Genomic DNA, 7,232 nt, shown 5'->3' with positions numbered 1-7,232 from the left:
GCTCAGCCCACCAGGGGGCGGTGCTGGCTGGCATGTGGTGCTGGGGGATTGATCCGTGGTCCCCGTGCTTTGCCAAGTTTGTTCTAAGTAGGTGCTTTAGACCACTGAGCCATCTCACCAGCCCCTTGACTTGTATTTTTAATGAAATTTCTCACCTTTCAAAATTTGGACATCCAACCTGTTCAAGAATGTTCATGTTTTAGTGTTACTACCCTGGTATCTAACATGAGCAAATGAGGATGTCTGGAGGACTATACTCTGTGTTCCCTTAGACTCCATCACCCGTTCCTGAATGATTTTCGCCATAAACTTAGCATCACTTGCTGGTGTTTCTGCCTTTACCTACTCACACCATGTTGACATCATTCTCACCTAGATATCCATACCATTCACTCAGGATGCTCTGAGAGGCTTAAAAGTACACACAACAGGATGTTTATACAGTAAGACCTGGGCATAGAGCACCCCACAAAGGACAACTGTGAGGAAAAGTTTGCATCACAACCCAAAGGCTCTTTTTGAAAATGATGAAAAGTAGTAATGGCAGCAATTTTTCTTTGTAATTTTGGGTAGCTTTGAGGTAAGCCACACATTGTAAATGACATTTATTGAGGAAAGGAGGTAGAAGATTAAATGCAAAGACTCCACCTTCCACTTGATTATAATGGTCTTGATATATTTGGTTTAATATGCTTTGGTAGAAGTGAATTGAATTAAAAGTTTAGAATCCTTTTTCTGTCCAAATACATGCTGTTCAGTAAAATAAAAAAAGTTTCACATAGTTGATCTCTGTAGCTACTGCTTAGACCCGGTGAAAGCCCCCAGGGTGGGGATCTGAGTGGAAAGTGCAAGCCATTTCCACAGTCCCATGTGGGATGCCTTCCATGGACATGCAAGGCACAATCTACAGAGCTGCTGAAGAGACTGCAGTCTTCCATGCCTGAGAAAAATTGCACTGTGTTGACTATTTTAGCTTATAATGACAGTGGCCTTCTCACACGTTTAGTGCTAGAAATGTTCTGCTATGGACCATGTCTGTGAGAGTGTTTGTCATGTGTTAAGAATGTGAGTCTCATGTCTAGGATTTCTGCATAAGTAGGATTGTTCAGTTTCTGTCGGCCTTTCTGTTGTAGTTTATGGCTGCAGTTGGCTTTCTCTAGAAAGTATGTTGTATTCATTAGGGTGTTACCAGATCTCTGGGGTTACCATATCTCTTATTACTTGAATGCCTTGAAGAAAAAAAAATAGAATAGCTTTGCTACACACTGTGAGTTAAATAAGACATTTCATTTCTTCTCTTTAAAATGAAAATACGTCTAAGGACTTCAAAGTGAGAATTTCACCTTTTCTCACTGATGCACAATACTTGGGAACAAATGAAACTTTCCCAAGTGGGAAAACCACAGGGCTACAGATTAGAAGAGCACATGAGTGCTGGGCGTATAAGTCAGTGTTAGAGCGTGCATGCATGTGGAAGGCCTTGGGTTCCCTTCCCAGTAAAGGAGGGAAGGAGAAAGAGGAGAAGGAGCAGGAGGAAGAACAGGGAGAAGAAGGGCAGAAGCATCATAGTTGTATACCAGGCTGAAAGGGAGAAGGAAGAAAGGAGGGAGAGAAGAAGGGAGGGAGGGAGGGAGGGAGGGAGAGAGAAAGAGAGAGAGACAGAGACAGAGACAGAGACAGAGACAGAGAGAGAGGTGTCCCAGTGAATAGGAATGAATGATTCTAAATTTCCCCAATAAAGACAAAGTTTTCTTTCTACTTCCTCTTCCAGGATTTCATTGCTTATCTCTTGTTTCTCAGCTGTTGCATTTAACCTGCTATATCTGCACAGGACATAAATATTATCTGGTATCTTCCATTTTAGCAAACTTTCCTTCAGCTCTACAGACCTATATAATTACTGTGCTTTCTCCTTTCATGTTCAGCTAAGCTGTCAAAGGACACTTAGCATTTTTTCTCTCTACTCTCACAGTTCCTATTTACCCTTTAATAATTGTTAAATTTCCTTAAATGAGTTTATATATATAATTAAAATATCAGCCATGGTAAAAAGCAATGAAAAGACATGTTTCTTGCTTCTTCCCCTGACTCCATAAGTTTTTCCCCTGAACAAAACATTTCCAACTTTTAGGTTTTTTTTTTTTTTTTTTTTTCCAGAACCGGGGATTGAGCTCAGGTCCTTGCGCTTGCCAGGGAAGCACTTATTCCACTGAACCATCTCCCCAGCCCCTAACTTTTAGCTTTTTTTTCTGGCATTTATCTTCATTTTTCTAAATAATGTACAGGTATTGTTTTGGTTCAGATCTAAACTGTTCACCCAAATTATGTATTCTCAGGTAGGGCTTTGGAAGGTGATTAGATTGTAGGAGAGCTATACTCACCAGGGTATTAATTCATTGATGAACTTTCAGCTGAATGTGCTGTTAGGAGATAGGAACTAGTTGAAAGAGGTGGGCAACAGACAGTGTGTACCCTAAAAGGGCATGTTCTTCTTTGTTATTCCTTTTTTTGGTACTGGGGATCGAATTTAGGATCTTGTGCTTGCCAGGCAGGCACTTATGCTGCTGAGCGATTTCCCAGCCCTGTAAAGGCATGTTCTTCTCCCCAGCTACTCCCGCTACTCTCTCTGCTTTCTAGTACCCATATATTGGGTAACTTTCCTCCACCATGCCCTTCTACCATATCATTTCAAGTTTGGAGCCAGCTGACCATAGACTAAAACTTTTGAACACATATGTCAAAATAAACCTCTCCCCCCTTGAGTTTTGGGTGTCAGGTATTGTTGTCCCAACAGCAGAAAAGTGGCTAATACAGAAAACTAGAACCAGAGGACAAGGGCCATTGCTATGACTATGCCTGACCATGAGGTCCGGAATCCTCTGGAGCAGGCTTCCAAGGGGGGGGGGGTGTTAGGAAACACTGCACTAGAGAAGACCTAGAATTCCATAAGCAGAACTCAGTGGGCGATTTTGGAGGAAACTTAAACCATTCCTATCAGAATGCTGATGGGAATGTAGACAGTAAAGGATAGGAATAGAAGGTTTCAGACGTGCCTTTCTCATGAAGTTATTGGAAAAATGGCAATGGTGGAGGGGGCCAAAGTGAAAGTGGATGGTGAGCTGAAACTTCACGAGAATGACCTAAAAAGATGCCTGAAATCCAAGAAGAAAGTTACAGAGGAGGCCAAGTGGAAAGAGCTTGGTGAGAAACAGCTAAGCCAAGCTACTGCCGCTGCCATCCATCACACTACTGACAATGGTGTAGGTGCTGAGAAAGAGAGCCTGAACCCAAATCCATACTATAAGATCCACAGTGAAGCAGTGCACCAGCTAAAGGTCAGAGTCAAGGATCCGTACCCACACAAGTTCCACATAAACATCTCACTCACCCGCTTCCCTGAGGAATACAGTCACTTACAGCCTGGGGACCACCTGACTGACATCACCTTGAAGGTGGCAGGTAGAATCCATTCTAAAAGAGCTTCTGGGGGGAACCTCATCTATGACCTCCAAGGAGAGGGAGTCAAGTTGCAAGTCATGGCCAATTCCAGGAATTATAAATCAGAAGAAGAATTTATTCATATCAATAACTAACTGCATTGAGGAGACATAATTGGAGTTCAGGGGAAGCCTGGGAAAACCAAGAAGGGTGAGCTGAGCATCATCACCAACAAGATCACACTGTTGTCCCTCTGCCTGCATGTTACCTCACCTGCACTTCAGCCTCAAAGATAAGGAAACATGGTATCTACAGAGATACTTGGGCCTGATGCTGAATGACTTTGTGAAGCAAAAGTTTATCATGTACTCTAAGATCATCACATATATAAGAAGTATCTTGGATGAGCTGGGATTCCTGGAGATTGAAACTCCCATGAGGAATGTCATCCCAGAGGGAGCGGTGGCCAAACCTTTCACCACTTAACACAATGAGCTGGACATGAACTTGTACATGAGAATTGCTCCAAAGCTCTACCATAAGACGCTGGTGGTTGGAGGCATTGACCGGGTTTATGAAATCAGACATCAGTTCCCGAATGAAGGAATTGATTGACTTGCAATCCTGAGTTCACCACCTGTGAGTTCTACATGACCTACGCAGACTGTCATAATCTCATAGAAATCACAGAGAAGTTGGTTTCAGAGATGATGAAGAGCATTTCAGGCAGCTACAAGATCACCTGTCACCCAGCTGGTCTGGAAGTTCAAGCCTGTGCGATTGACTCACCCCACCCTTCCAGAGAATAAGCATGGTGGAAGAGCTGGAAAAAGCCCGAGGGACAAAGCTGCCTGCAACCAACCTCATCAAAACAGAAGAAACTCACAAAATTCTTGATGATATCTGTGTAGCAAATGCTGTTGAATGCCCTCCACCTCAGGCCACAGCCAGATTCCTTGATAAGCTTGTCAGAGACTTCCTGGAAGTGATGTAAATCAGTCCTATGTTCATCTGTGATCACCTACAGATCATGAGGTGATCAGCTAAATGTCATCACTCTAAAGAGGGTCTGACTGAGTGCTTTGAGCTCTTCATCATAAAGAAGGGGATGTACAATGCTTACTCTGAGCTGAATGATCCCATGAGGCAGCGGCAGCTTTTTGAAGAACAGGTCAAGGCCAAGGCTGCCGGTGATGACAAGGCCATGTTCATCAATGAGAACTTCTGCATAGCCCTGGAGTTCAGGCTGCCCCCCATGGTGGGCTGGGGCATGGGCACCGATCACATCACCATGTTCCTCATAGACTCCAACAACATCAAGGAAGTGCTGCTGTTTCCTGCCATGAAGCCGGAAGACAAGAAGGAGACTATGGTAAGCTAACATGGTGAGAGCACAATGGCTGGCACTTCTGTCTAGAAAATAATTCCAACTAGTATCACTCAGATGTCTGTGTTTTTGCAAACAGATCAGGTCTGTGAAGAGATTGTTATGTGCAATCACGCATGTGACCACAATTCAGTTCATCCAGCAGAAGCAAGAAGAGGAATAAGAATTTCTTTTTACTCCTTCTCACCAAATAAACCATTTGTCTCTAAGAGAAGAAAAGAAGAAGGAGAAGGAGAAGAAGAGGAACAGAAACAGGAACAGAAACAGGAAGAGGAAGGTTTCAGATGTGAACAGTGACTCTAGGCCATTTGTGTTACACTCTGGCAAAACATTGTCTACATTTAGCCTGTGTGAGACTTTGTGTGGGACTAAATGGAAAGATGGCAGACTAATTGATCTAGGAGTAAATTTCAAAACATCCCAGCATTCAGGCTGTAGAATGGGGATTGTTGGCTGATTTTATCCATAGCTACAGTGAGAATCAGGAGCAAAAAGCGGAGGTGAAAGATTTGAAGTAGTTCAGATTTTGTCAGAAAGCAAATAAATGTAAGAGTGATCTGAAAAGATTAGTGCTATTGGAAAGAAGCCAAGTTCCTTGAAGAGAAGAGAAGAACGAGAAGGACAAGAAGAGAAGTGGTTTGAGGGCATCTCAGAAATTGTCCATGCCCTACTCCATCACAGGCTCAAGAGTATAAAGGGGTAAAACATTTTGCTTTGACAAGAGAGCCCCTGGGTGCCCTGCTCATTCAGGACCACATAGGCCTGAGCTCATGCATCCAGGCATTCAGTGGTTGCAGCAGCTGTGGGCCAAGCCAGCTAGGCTACTGGGCAAGCAGTAGTGCTGGCTTTATAGGCATGCAAAATGCAAGAGTTGTGAAGTCATTGGAGGCTTCTCCCCTGACTTCAAAGGAAGGCCTGGAAGTGTATCCCTAAGAGAGTGATATGTGAAGCTATGAAAGTGAAGTCAAAGGTTCAGTGGACACCCCAGGAAGTTGAAGATGCCAGGAACATGGAAAGTCTGCTGAAGAAAGCCATAAGTAGCAAGTGGAGTCAGCTCAGGAGAAAAGCCATGTCAGCAGTAACCAGCAAGCCCAGAGGGGGAGGCCTGTCCAACCCCTTTGGAACACATGTGCCTTGGATATTGGACATGGAATTATAGGATTTTCTGTTTAGTTTCAGCCCTGCTTTGATTTGATTGCTTCTATTCCCTCATTCCTCCTTTTGGAATGAAATGTTTACTTTGTAGCATTGTAGTTAAAACTATTTAACTTTCCTTTTGATTTTTACAGGGAGTCACAGCTAAGAGTTTTTGACTCTCATGTGAGACTTTGGACTTCAAGTTTTAAGAAATGCTGGAATTGTTAAGAATTTGAAGATGAACTAAATACATTTCACATAATGACATGGACATGAGCCTTTCGGGGGCAAAGAGGAGAGTGCTATTAGTTCATATCTAAAATGTCCCCTCAAATGTCACATTCAGAAGTGGGCTTTTGGAAGTTGAGTGGATCTTGGGGGCACCATGCTTATAAGAGGATTAATTCATTGATGAGTTCTTATCTGAATATGCTATATGGAGTTGGAGGAGGAGGAGGAGGAGGAGAAAAAGAAGAGAGGAGAAGGAGGTAAAGAAGAGAGATGAATCTTAGGCAACAAAATAATAATGCAAAGACAAAGATATCTAAAATATAGAAACAAAAAGTCAGAGTATGTATTAGTTACTCACTTTCTCATGGCTGAGGCAAATTATCTGACTCCCTGCAACCTGAGGTGGAGTGATTTTTCTTGGCCCATAGTTTCAGAAAGGTCAAAGCAGAAATAGCCTAGAAGGGCCCGGGAGAGGAAGGAGGGGAGTCACTGGTAGCATGACCTGGAAGGGTGAGTTCCTATCCCTACCTCCTTCCTCTCTGCTTCCTGGCTACCGTGGATTGAGCAGCCTTCCCCAACATGGTTATGTTAGAGCTTTTTGGACACATCAGCAGCCAGTATTTAAATGTTTATAGATTTAGAGCTAGGAAGATAGCTCAGTGGCTTAAGCATCTGCTTGTCAAGCACAAGGTCCTAAGTTTGATCCCCAGTACCACAAAAAAGTTTATAGATTTATGTGTACAGTATAAACTTAAATATTGCTACTTGCTGAGCCAAGTATATACTATGAATGAGTTGTTTACTTCCTATCACTTTTCTCCCTTCAAAAGAATAATTGCTTTAACTTTTCATGTTTGGTTTTCCATGTATCTGCCTTAATTTCTTCAAATGCTCCATTAGATTGACGGAAAAAATGTTGGCCATTTTCCCAAACACTTGAACTCATTAGTTTCACGTTTGTCCTTCGAAGCCTTTTGAGTCCAGCCCTCTGCTTCCCTGCTGTGTCTGGACAGGTCAAATTATAGGCTTGTCCTACAAC

General features: G+C 42.9%; 1 protein-coding gene and 1 pseudogene across 2 annotated transcripts in view; both read left to right on the top strand.

Annotated features, from left to right (window-relative positions):
- Positions 1-7,232, top strand: part of Filip1 (filamin A interacting protein 1) — a 248,756-nt gene that overhangs the window by 232,205 nt on the left and 9,319 nt on the right. The window lies entirely within an intron of this gene.
- On the top strand, positions 1,676-6,402 carry LOC111817546 (annotated as a pseudogene).

This window comes from Octodon degus, unplaced genomic scaffold (assembly GCF_000260255.1).
Source record: "Octodon degus isolate 3935 unplaced genomic scaffold, OctDeg1.0 scaffold00061, whole genome shotgun sequence".
Lineage (NCBI taxonomy): Eukaryota > Metazoa > Chordata > Mammalia > Rodentia > Octodontidae > Octodon > Octodon degus.
The sequence above is the reverse complement of the archived record's forward strand: the minus strand, read 5'-3'. Positions and strand labels throughout refer to the sequence as shown.